Source organism: Topomyia yanbarensis, chromosome 3, assembly GCF_030247195.1.
Source record: "Topomyia yanbarensis strain Yona2022 chromosome 3, ASM3024719v1, whole genome shotgun sequence".
Taxonomy (NCBI): domain Eukaryota; kingdom Metazoa; phylum Arthropoda; class Insecta; order Diptera; family Culicidae; genus Topomyia; species Topomyia yanbarensis.
Genome location: NC_080672.1, coordinates 143,154,742 through 143,168,189, shown reverse-complemented (window position 1 = coordinate 143,168,189; position 13,448 = coordinate 143,154,742). Strand labels below are relative to the sequence as shown.

At 40.7% G+C, this 13,448-nt stretch overlaps 1 protein-coding gene across 1 annotated transcript in view; it reads left to right on the top strand.

The window, feature by feature from the left end:
• Nucleotides 1–4,673: 4,673 nt before the first annotated feature.
• The window catches only part of LOC131689015 (elongation of very long chain fatty acids protein 4-like), a 295,570-nt gene continuing 286,795 nt past the window's right edge, over nt 4,674–13,448 (top strand). The window contains exon 1 of the mRNA XM_058973740.1: nt 4,674–4,778. The gene's annotated coding sequence lies outside the window, so the exon portion shown is untranslated. The remainder of the gene's footprint in view (nt 4,779–13,448) is intronic.

The window sequence follows — 13,448 nt, the reverse complement described above, 5'->3', positions numbered from 1 at the left end:
CGGTCTGACTTAACACCGACCATTTATAAGAGATGATCAGACTGAAGGTGGGTGTTTTTATCTCTTAACTCGCTAGAACTGTCGCACTGGTTCAGGAAGATGGCGAGTAACACTCGTCTACAACGAATCGGATTTGCTGTTTTCAGAGACAGGGACGACAATCTCTTATGGATGGAACCTTTTTCCTAAACATACCGTTCAGCCACTAGTTAATGCTCAATTAGCCTAACATAATAAACTGAAACACGTAGTTTTTGAAGAAATCCAATCCACGCGAACCACATCGTCAAACACCTAACAGTAGTTTAGACGCATGTAACATCTATCTCTTCCTGTAGCTAATATATTTTCACTCACTCGGTAGCATAGAAAATCTATATTCTCTCTCTTTATAGATCAATTCACTCTGCCCTAACATTATCTATGCATACTAAAAATAATCCATACTTGCATGCTATCTTCATCTATCCTTGCTTGACTCGTGGGCCTGGCGGTGAGCTTCGGTCAACAATCCTTATACTCAGGGATTGAAGAAATCCAATCCACGCGAACCACATCGCCAAACACCCAAAAGTAGTCTAGATACATGTAACATGATACATGATACCTCTCTCTTTCTGTAGCTAATATATTCTCACTCACTCGATAGTATAGTAAACCTATATTCTCCCTCTCTATAGATCAATTCACTCTACCCTAACATTATCCACGCATACTAAAAATAACTTATGTTTGCGTTCTAACTCCATCTAACTATCCTTTGCCTTGACATTTTAATTGTAAAGTAACTCACCCTAGCTCATATGTCTGTTCTCTATGACAACTTACATTCAATCTAGTACGAATTTATAGCCTCAACTGAGAACATACAAACCCGCTAGCTTGCGCAGCTAGTACAACTCGTTAAATCCCACTTTAATAATCGCCTTTTCCCGTTTCTATTTTCCCATATCGCACCGACAGAAGCTAACACCGAAATAAACAACCCAAAACGATACGTGAGACTGATTGGAGTGAACATAATACAATGGAAGTTGTAAGATTAGAAAACGGCGCTGTTCTGGTAAGGCTGAAAGCAAAAAAAACGATAAAGTAAGTACAAAATACATTTCCGCTATCAACTTTATCATTCCTATATAACTGCTTCATAATTTGGCCACACAACTCAACACTAACTCCCACCCACTGGTAGTTGCTGCATTGGTCTGAAATGTGACACGTGGAATAAATGGACAATCTACCGCCTTTATATCCGCTAAGCCAGTTGGATGGGAAAAACCATAACGATGCTGTTGGAAGGTGTGGGAAAGTCTCCACACAGGCCGCAACGACCCCCTTCAGCATCATCAAAAGAACAAAAAGAATGTGATCGTATATTTTTTTTAAAACCAACAATTTTTATCAATAAATAGTACTTTCGTTTTATCATTCTAGACATGTGGCTCATAAAGTTACATCAACCTATTCTCACAGTCACGTCATCTAGTGACAAGAAGGAAACTTCCTTCGAGTCACTAGGTGATGTGACTGTTGGAAAAGGGCCCCAGATGATCTACGAATCATATTGAAAGTAATACGGACTACGATTTCGGATATTCTGGAATTTAGTTCCCTGGACTGATGATTATTTTTCTAGCTTGCCGCCATGTGACGCATGAAATGATGTCCCTTTGACGATCTACGGAGAATCCAGCGATATTTATCAAAATCAAAATTCAATTCCTGAATCCGGTTATCAGGATCGAAGATTGCTTTCGAATTCTATCATATGTCAAATCAAATAAATAAGAGTGAGAGTTACTATTACTCAGCCGCGTTATAACCAAATTTGAAACGATCGCAAAATTTGTTCAGTTTTAGAAATCGAGGCCACCTTTCCGGAACTGACCGTAGTTCCGGATATATTGTTGGGAGTACTGGGGTTATAACCCTTTACGAAAAGCAAAAAAACTTTCATAGCAGTCTTCAAACCAATCTTGCGGCGCACAAAACTTTATAATTTTGTAAAATGAACGCATTGACCAACATTCTGGGGATTTTTGGTCGAATTGGCCACAACCCGGTGTATTCCGGGAACCTGGTTTCTCCGGCAGTACACCTCCAGTGTACTTGTTTTGCATAATCATAAAGATTGACATGTCGCAAGACGGGTTTTATAAATGGTCGAAAGTTGTCCTCTTTGCCGCAGGAGCCAGGTTCCCAAAATATTCCAGGGTGTGGTCAATTAGACAAAAAAAAATGTCCTGCAGTGAACTTGCTCAGCAAAATCTTGAAATATGACGTATCGCAAGACGGGTTTTGCAACCAGTCGAACATTGTCCTCTTTGCCGGAGGGACCAGTGGCCCTATTCTGCGCGGCAGTGAGACGACTAGTCTCACCTCACTCTACGGGACTTTTCTCACCCAACTCTTAAGAGCCACTTTCGGGTGACGTGAGACGCCCATTTAACCGCAATGGGGAATCTCACCTCACCTGAGTCGACTCTCAGAATCGGACGAAAAAGGTCACGTAAAGTGAGGTGAGTTTAGTCACCTCACGTCACACGTCGCGCAGAATAAGGCCGCAGGTTTCCGGAATATCCCGGAGTGTGGCCAATTAGACCAAAAACCCTCAAAATGTATTTTAGCGTACTTGTTTCGCACATACAGTAATGACCCGTTTTTTATACATAATTAGAAGCAACCTGAGAACGATCTCAAGTTGTTAGTTTGTAGAAAAATCAAACCTAATGCCCTATCAGTGCAAAAAGTTATATTTAACTTAACCGTCCGACAGTTGTCTAATCCAACTTCCAAGCATAGGATCGATCTGAAATTTGGTAGAGAGACTCATTATGAATGACAATGTATTCTGTCAACGAAATTTAACAGCTAATTTCCTTAAAAGCGCGATGCATAAATTATTCTTTGATTAATTAGACACAGAGCGTTGGTGGTTTACTGCCAGTCACGATCCATGCAAATGATGTAGATTATTTTGTTTACGAAAATGTATGGTGAGAGCTTTCTTGTTAAGCGGTGATAGCTTTCTTGTTAAGTGGAAATGGATGTGTTTGTCATGTTTGAAGTTTTTGGAAGCGACAACAGTGATGAATAGTTTTACAGGATCGATCTCACAAGTGTAGTTATTAAAATCCTACTCATTTCGTAGTTAATGAAGCTTTCTCTTTCCACAAATTTAATATTTACTTGTTTTTGTTATTTTATTAGTGGGACAGTTTTGTGTAGAATTTCAACAATGGGACAAACAGATTTGGAACAGGCAGAGATGAGATGAGCGGTTTGAGCCTGGTTTTATGGCTTTCGACTGGGATGACCCATTCTCGTTGGTTTGAACTGGTTGGCGTGTTCCTCCTTACAAGCGAATAGATCAATCCGCTTGGATGACATAGGACACATCAAAAGAGAACAAGAATCTTGTTAGCTGATTCAATTCTAAGTTTGTTTAGTGATGATTCAAGAGCGCTGACAGGTATCGTTTTATACGGGTACAAAAAGTTCATAAAATCGGGGGTGCATAAAAATGGGGGTGCATAAAATCGAGAGTTTATAAAAACTGGTCGAAACTGTATATGCAGTTTGACATGCCGCAAGACAGGGTTTCAAAAGGATCCAAAAGTGTCCCCTTTGCTGGATGAACCTGGTTCCCGAAATACCCAGAAGTGTGCCCATTTCGTCCAAATGCTCTCAAAATGTCTTTCAGTGTGCTTGTTTTGCAAAATCATGAAGTTTGAAGTGCTGCAAGATGGGTTTTGCAACCAGTCAAAAATCGTCCCTTTTTACCGGAGGAACCAGGTTCCCAGAAGATCCCGGGGTTTGTTCAATTTGACCATAAACCCTCAAAATGGTCTCCAGTGCACTTGTTTTAAAAAATTATAAAGTTTGACATCGCACATGAAAATTGTCCTTTTTGCCGGAGGAACTTGTGATAACCACCCTAGCTTGCCAAAAGCATGTAGAGATATGCACGGCAGGCGTTCTGAATAAAGTTTAGTTTGATACTAGAGCTTGCATGGTACGCACTGTCTTCTCTATTACTAGAAGTCACACGTCCCTTCGTACTCTCCAGATTTATAACAGTGGCGACGAGAGAAAAGAAGTTTATTCCGGGAGTTATAGTTTTCCCGTGGTTAAAATCATTACGCGTGGTAGTTTGGTTTTGCCACCTTCCAACAGTAAAAAAACCCGCCAGATCAACCGTTGTAAGTTTGGTTTGTCACCTTGGCTGGCTGGAGTTTGGTTATCGCTACAGTGTTTCGATATTAATAATAAACAGTGCAGTTTAACCTTCCTTGTGGCCTTAAAATTAAAAAAAAAAGTAAAGTAAAAAAAAAATCAAACGATTAGTGTTTGCCACAAGTGAAGAAAAAGCCGCTTGTTTGGCCTTTTATTGGAAGTGGAAGCTAGTGTTAACCCGCCATCGCCTTATTAGCTGTTTTGTTTGGCTAAGAGAGCGAGAGTGGCGGCGAACAAAGTGATAAAAAACACCATCCTCATAATCACACAGGATTGCGTGAAAACCCTCTAAGAACGGTTGGTTTCAAAATCGTCCAATGACGGACGTTCGTTGGACCAATTTGGACAACGTCCAAATAACCGTTCAACGAACGTCCATCGTTGGACCCGTGTTGAACGATTTTGAAACAAATTTTTGGACGTCTCAGTGGGAAGGAAGACAAGTTTGTTTGCGTCTGCTGCACTGTGGGCTGTTTGGATTTTGTTGATGGTAAAAGTTGTAAGTTTGTTTCAGTAGTTTGGAAACATCGATCAAGTAACAGGTACGTTTATTGTTTTTGTTTGGTTTGTTGTGTTTTGTCAATCAACGATTGAAAGCTTCAATCGTTAATTTTTGTCAATTGTTTAGGTGCGTTTAGTAATTTGGACGCGTTAAGTACAAATATATATATATATATATATATATATATATATATATATATATATATATATATATATATATATATATATATATATATATATATATATATATATATATATATATATATATATATATATATATATATATATATATATATATATATATATATATATATATATATATATATATATATATATATATATATATATATATATATATATATATATATATATTATTTTGTAATCCAAATGGAGTCGTCTACTCATTTACTTTAGTAACCGTTTTGGAAAACAAACATTTAATTTTGATTACGTTTGTTTGTAATCAATATTTGTATCTTTTGCGTATTTTGAAACATGTTTTTTTCGTACAAGCTTGTTTTTGTGTTTATTAATCCAGTGACTTACGGGAGTGTTTAAGTTTGCGTATTTTATTTTGTTTAAGAATGCCGTTGGTGAATAATATTGAACCATACACTCCGGGTAGTATCCCGTTTGCTCAGTACTTGGAGCAGCTGGAATGGATCTTCTTACACCAGAAAATAAAAGAAAACGATAAGAAGATCACGTTTCTGGCATCATGTGGGACGGAAGTTTACAGCGAGTTAAAGCTTTTGTTTCCAGGTCAAAATCTCAAGGACGTTGAGTTCAAAGTCTTGACGGAAGCGCTACGAAAGCGTTATGACAAATGTGAAAGCGACCTGGTGCAACGGGTAAAATTTTATTCCCGTGTGCAAAATCCCAACGAGCGAGCAGTAGACTTCGTGTTAGCAGTAAAACAGTTGGCTGAGTACTGTAATTTTGGTGACTTCAAAGAAATTGCGATTCGTGACAAGCTGGTGTGCGGAGTCTCTTGTAAACAGCTTCAGGAGCGGTTGCTAGACGAGGACGATTTGACTCTAGCGAAGGCAGAACGAATCATTATAAACCGCGAGTTAGCAAGTGAACGCGCGATGATCATCAACCATGAGCCCGGCAGGGTTAATGTTGTGGAGCGTCTTCGGATGCGCAAGGTTACATTTCCTCGTGAACCGTCTCCGTCTGCTGTGAACTTGCGAGGAAGAAGTCGTGATCGTCGTAGTCGAGCCGGTAACGATAGTCGCAGCGGTAGCAGGAGTCGTTCAGATTCAACAAGGCGCGGAGAAAGAAGATCGTTTTTCTGCAACTACTGTCGTAGAAAAGGGCATGCTCGCAAGTACTGTTTCGACCTCAAGCACCAGAAGAAGTCAGTGAAATCTGTTGCTGTTGTTCCGAAGAAGGCAGATTTGGCAGAGAGATTGAAGAGAGCGAGAATTTCGGACTCAGAAGAGGAGATGAGTGTTTTGATGGTTTCATCAAATCAACGATCCAGCGCGCCGTGTTTCGTGGATGCCATTGTTGATCGGAAGATGCTGCAAATGGAGATTGACAGTGGCTCTGCCGTCTCTGTCATTTGCAGACGAATTTATGAGCGAAAATTCAGAGACAGTCCATTGTTAGACTGTTCCTTGAAACTTGCGGTTGTCGATGGTGCCCACCTGTCCGTTGTTGGCCAGATTGCGGTATCAGTTGAGATAAACGGTCAGCACGAGGATGTTGCGTTGGTTGTGTTAGAGAGCAATAACATCATTATGCCGTTATTTGGTCGGGATTTGCTCGACATTTTCTTCCCAGCTTGGCGAAATGCCTTCCGAGGACCAATGTCGGTGAACCATACGATCGTTACGAAGGAGGAGAAAGTCATTGAGAATTTAAAAAGTAAGTTTCCTAATGTGTTTGACAATGATTTTTCTACTCCTATAGCAAGTTTTGAAGCGGATTTGGTACTGAAAGATGATTCACCGGTTTTTAAGCGGGCTTACGAAGTTCCTTATCGTTTACGTGATAAAGTCATTGAGCGTATTGATTCCTTGGAGCGAGACGGTGTGATTTCTCCTGTCGAAGCAAGTGAGTGGGCTTCTCCTGTCATCGTTGTTGTGAAAAAGGATCAGGGGATTAGGATGGTAATTGATTGCAAAGTTTCCATCAACAAGCTCATCGTACCAAATACATATCCGTTACCGTTGGCTCAAGATATGTTTGCGTCGTTGTCTGGTTCAAAAGTGTTTTGTTCTTTGGATCTAGCTGGAGCCTATACCCAGCTACGTCTTTCCAAAAAGTCTAGGAAGATAATGATTATTAACACCATCAAGGGTCTTTATTCGTACAATCGTTTACCACAGGGAGCATCTAGCAGTGCTGCTATTTTTCAAAAAGTGATGGATCAAGTTTTGAAAGGTTTAGATGGAGTGTTTTGCTATCTAGATGACGTTTTGATAGCTGGTGAAAGTTTGGATGACTGTAGAAAGAAGCTTTTTCTGGTATTGGAACGTTTGGCCAAGTTCAATATTAAAGTAAACATGAAGAAATGCAAATTTTTTGTTTCTAGTTTACCTTATTTAGGACATGTGTTGACTGAAAAAGGTTTGTTGCCCAGCCCTGAAAAAGTTGAGACTATTCGTCGAGCAAGTGCTCCGAATGATGTAAGTCAGCTAAAGGCATTTTTAGGTTTGATAAATTACTACGGTCGTTTCATTCCCAACCTTTCCACACTCCTTAACCCACTATACAGTTTATTAAAGAAAAACACTCGATTCGTTTGGAACAAGGAATGTAACGACGTTTTCGAAAACTGCAAGCGAGTGTTGCTGAATCCAAATCTTTTAGAATATTACGATCCTGACAAGCCAATTGTTGTGGTGTCTGATGCTTGTGGATACGGTTTGGGAGGTTTAATTGCACATATTGTTGACCGAGAAGAGCGACCAATTAGTTTCACATCCTTCTCATTAAACGATGCCCAAAAAAAGTATCCCATTTTGCATCTGGAAGCGTTAGCTGTGGTTAGTACGATAAAGAAGTTTCACAAGTTTCTGTACGGAAAAAAGTTTACCGTTTATACAGATCACAAGCCCTTGATTGGAATTTTTGGAAAGGATGGAAAGAATGCCATTTTCGTGACGCGTTTACAGCGATATATAATGGAGTTGTCAATCTACGATTTCGATATTGTGTATCGACCGTCATCGAAAATGGGCAATGCCGATTTTTGTTCACGTTTTCCGTTACCACAAGAGGTTCCACGTTCTCTACAACGGGAGTACATTAAGAATCTCAACATATCTGGCGATCTACCACTGGATTATACTGTGATTGCGAAGGAGACCGAATCTGATGAGTTTCTCCAGAATGTTTTGTCGTACATGAGGTACGGCTGGCCTAGAAAACTTGACAAAAAGTTCAGAGATGTTTATTCTCATCATCAGGATTTAGATACCTTAGATGGATGTTTACTTTTCCAAGATCGCGTGGTAATCCCAATAAAACTGCAGAACTCAGTTATTAAATTGCTTCACAGGAATCATTCTGGGATCAGCAAAATCAAGCAGTTAGCCAGAAGGTCGGTTTACTGGTTTGGGATGAACTGCGACATTGAGAATTATGTAAAGTATTGCAGAGTTTGCAGCCAAATGGCCGTGGTTAGAAAGAAATCGACGCAAACCAGTTGGATTCCAACAACTCGACCGTTTAGCCGGATTCACGCGGACTTTTTCTGTTTCCAACAGAAAGTTTTTCTGGTGATCGTTGATAGTTTTTCAAGGTGGCTTGAGGTAGAGTGGATGAAGTACGGTACAGATGCAAAGAAGGTTAAGAGTAAGTTTATGGCTGTGTTTGCCAGGTTTGGCCTACCTGATGTCATAGTGACTGATGGAGGTCCCCCATTTAATTCTAAGTACCTTATCGGATTTTTCGAACAACAGGGTATTCAGGTGATGAAAAGCCCACCGTATCATCCATCGAGTAACGGTCAGGCAGAAAGAATGGTTCGGGTCGTTAAGGAAGTTTTAGAAAAGTTTTTACTCGATCCTGAAATGAAAAGTTTGGATCTTGAGGATCAGATTTCTTGTTTTCTTTTTAATTATCGAAACACGTGTACAGAGGACTCAAGGTTTCCCTCTGAAAAATTGTTGAATTTTAAACCGAAAACGTTACTGGATCTAGTAAATCCAGGGAATAGTTTTAAGAAGCATTTGACGACTCACAGGGATGAGAAAGCTTCTATTTTTAAAAATGACACGCCTGTTCTTGACGAGTTTGTTAATCTGAGTAATGGTGATCCAATATACTTCAAGAATTTTAGACCTACCGAAATAAAAAGATGGTTGGATGCCAAGTTTTTGAAGCGAGTTTCTCCCAATGTTTTCCAGGTTTCCGTAGGTGGTCGAATTTATTTGGCGCACCGTGATCAACTCAAGCTAAGGACAAGACCACCACGAAAGCTCGTTTATGGTTGGAGTGATAGTCAAGCTTCGAGCCGAAAACGCACAAGGGAGTACGACGCGGGCGAGATTGACGACCCAGAGAGCAACTTTTATGGTTTTCCAGCAGATTCCGTTGTGTTTAACCCCCTGCAGCACGCAACAGTTGAGGTTGGCAGTAGTTTGCCGGAACCACAAATCAATGGCAATAGTTTGTCATCAACATTAATTAAAACAACAGCAACTAACAGTGGCAATAGTTTGCTACAATCGTCAGGCAGTAGCGTGCTTGCTAGAAGTATTGCGTCAGATAGCAATAGTGTGTTGCCGTCTCCAGCAACGAACAAAGATGGGCGACAAAGTTTGCCATTAGCGAGCAACATAGAGGGAAGCTCACGATCGAGTACATCGGATCATGGCTTAAGTTTGCCATTCGATCAACCGTTGGACAGCATCATGCGTGAAACAGCTACTCATCGAGCTGTCGTGTACCCTCGGAGGTCTCGCCGAGCGAAACGTCGAAGAAAAGACGAAGCTTATTTGTACTATTAAGATATTGTGTCTAGTTTGAATTGGAAGTAGTTTTTTATGTTACAGATCAGTGTACACAATGAATTGACAATGAATTGTAAATATAATCTAAAAGGGGGAGAACTGTGATAACCACCCTAGCTTGCCAAAAGCATGTAGAGATATGCACGGCAGGCGTTCTGAATAAAGTTTAGTTTGATACTAGAGCTTGCATGGTACACACTGTCTTCTCTATTACTAGAAGTCACACGTCCCTTCGTACTCTCCAGATTTATAACAGAACTAGGTTCCCGAAATACCCTGAGTTGTGGCCAATTCGACGAAAAACCCTCAGAATGTTGGTCAATGCGTTTGTTTCATAAAATCATAAAGTTTTGCGCGTCGCAAGACTGGTTTGAAAACCGCTATGAAAGTATTTTGCTTTTCGGAATGGGGGGGGGGGGGGGGGTAACCCAAGTACTCCCAACAATATATCCGGAACTACGGTCGGTTCCGGAAAGGGGACCTCGGTTTCTGAAACTGGACATATTTTGTGATCATTTCCAAAAAGCCGCATTGGAACGAGGCAAAGAACTATTATCTTGAAATTTAACATTTTACATGAAATGGGAAATGGAGACGAAAGAGTTATACTGACAACTGTGCACGATTTATGACCGGTTTGAGTTATTTAGGGATCTGGTTAGCTAACTGAATAATATTTTCAGAAATTCTTGAAACATGTATACACGTGGAAGCTTTGTAGTCTATTCTAAGGATTAATGCTTATAAGTCGCTTCTATTTGATGAGCCGCAGATGGAGAAATATTAAAAAACAGGCATAATAACAACTAATGACAATTAGGAAATGAGTCAGAATGTGAATATTTTTAAAATACTGATAATTTCTTTTTGGTGTAGGTTTGAAATTTAAATCTAGTCCATTTTCAGGCTCTTTGTAGCAGTTTGATTTGCTCATCTTTATCTGGCTGCAAGGTACCCTGAACTAAGTGCCTTTTTTGTCTATTTCGGTTTTGGCTTCCTGAGCGCGTATTCTGGCTCTAAACCAAGTAGCTCGGAGAGTGCTTAGTATCTAGTTCCATGAGCAAGCTGGACGCCGACTGTATTTTGGCTACAGTGATCTAGGAATTGCTCTCGGCAACGTTTTCGTGATCTTATCTACATTCCATGGCCAATGCTGTAATGCAGCGGCTCTCAACCTTTTTCGTACTACGGAAAACTTAGAAAACTCTCTGGGTTGCTGCGGACCCCCACGGATAACATCGTTTTTGTATGCTATCAATATATTATTTTCAGTTTGCTAGGAAACAAGATTTAAAATTTCAATCTGTGCTCGGAAAATATTTTTTTCTTCGCGGACCCTCAGCAACGACTTCGCGGACCTCAGGTTGAGAATCACTGCAGTGTAAGGAATCGCCTGATGGTCAGTATGGGTGCACTCCTCACGAATTCTCCAGTTCATGTTTCTCACTAGCGACGAACTGCATAACGTTCCTTCAGCGCACTCCTCAGCTTGTATTCTGTTGTGATCTTGTCTAGGTTGTAGCACTTAACCATTGGCCAGTGGGATAGACACGATTGTTATCCCAGGAAAATTAGACGTATTTTTGGCGATCTCCGTCAGTTATATATGTTGGGCCCCATTCTCACAGTCACGTCACTTAGTGACTAGAAGGAAATTTTGTTCTAGTCACTACGTAGCGTGACTGTGAGAATAGGGCCCGTTATATAAGCTCTCGTTCAAAAGTAATCTTGGCGGTCTTAATACCCGTCACTAGCTGCTTGATCCTAGTGCGAACGTTGTTCTTGTCCGCTTCTTCCTCAAATGTTTGCTTCTCCATGTGTTAGGGCTCTTTTCTCTAATTGCATCAGATTATTGGGAAGGATTCCCAACCGCCTTTGCCCCTGTTAAGGGAACGGAACAGCACAATCTTCTTTTAGTGCAGTATCTATTGTCTTTTTTTCGAGAGTTGTCCTACTGGAGCTGTAGAGCTAGGTTCTCGGAAGGACTCCCCGTCAGAATCACATACTACAATTTGCAGACGATACAGGCAATGTCGCCCACTAAAACACTGCATTAGGCCAATTGTAGCGGGCCGTGATTCTGAATGTAATATTCATTGTACGGTTCAGGTATGTGCGGGCGCAGGGACTCGCGATCGCGTGTATCATCGCGAAGGGCTCGAACATTTGTACGTTAACGTGCTCGATCGCGTGTGCGTTTGTATGTCGCGTGTGCTAACGTGTATGTAACTTCACGTGTATAAATTCTATTTCATAACCGTGTGCCTTTCGCATATTCGCGTGTGTTCTAGAATGATCGCGTGCGGACCGTGAATCTGATACTTAATTTTTTGTGTACGGTTCAGATTCCAGAAGAAAGTGGGTTCTTCCATATCATTAGAGTTCCCAATCATGTCGGCGTAGAACGCGTAAATTGCTAGAATGAAGGCTAAAGATTTCCGGACGTGACCGATTCATGATCGCGCGCGTTTGAGACCGTGTATGTAACTTCGTTAGTACTAAAACGTTCCCACAATTGCCCGAGTGTTATCAAGTTTACGCGATCGCGGGCATAGGTGTACGTAGATGATCGCGAAGGGCTTAAGCGTTCGTATGTTGACATGTTTGCTCGCGTGTATAAATTCGATTTTGAAACCCTGCGGCCATTCATATATTCGCGGACCGTCATTCTGATCTTTAGTTTTCGGTTACCCCATATCACTAGAGTTTCCGGTCATGTCGCCATGGAACGTTTTGTCTAGTGGATATGGGAGTCATTTTTCAATTTTATTATTTTTTTATTAATTAACAAGGACCTGTTGGTACCGATGTGGATACACCACTATCGAGGCGTATTGTAATCATCATCTTGAAGCGGGCTTCTTATATAAATCAAATCCCGAGTAGTCATCATGATTGGTGGAATATTAACATTAGAACTAATTAACCTCTAGTAGTAGAACTTGGTGCAAATAGAAACTAAAAAGAGCGAAGGTCCTTATATTTAGATAACTCTATTCAATCTATTGTGGCTTGATGATGTTTGCAATATTGTCAATCCCATCAACCTGCGAGAGCGATAAAGAAATAGATATCACATGCATCTAAACTACTTTTAGGTGTTTGGTGATGTGGTTCACGTGGATTGGATTTCTTCAAAAACTACGTGTTTCAGTTTATTAAGTTGATCTAGTTGAGCATTAATCAGTGGCTGAACAGTATTTTTAAGAGTAGGTTCAATCCATAAGAGATTTTCATCTCTGTTTCTGAAAACAGCGAATCCGATTCGTTATAGACGAGTGTTACTCGCCATCTTCACGAGCCAGAGCGACAGAGCGATTTAAGAGATAAAAACACCCACCTTCAGTCTGATTATCTCTTATAGATGACAGTCCATTGATCCGAATCGAATGACTCGATCACTATGCTCAAGATCAAATGAGTCCTCGAATAACCGAACCAGTATGTTCCCCCATTTGAAAGTAGAAACATCCATATCAGCCGTCCGCCAAAACACTCGATCGAATGATTATTAGTCATGAGATTCAGAGATCAATGAACCAGCACTCGCTCGGATCTCCCACTCTTATCGACCAAGCAAGAGTACGCGCCCATCAGGCTCATCACCCAAGCCCAGGGTTTTAGTGCAGTATCTACTGTTGCGCTTATAATAAAATCTCACATTGCGCGCGTCTGAAACGGCGCATCAAATATAGCCGCAGTTGCTCCGCAAGTCGATAACGACAAATGTGAGATTCGCTC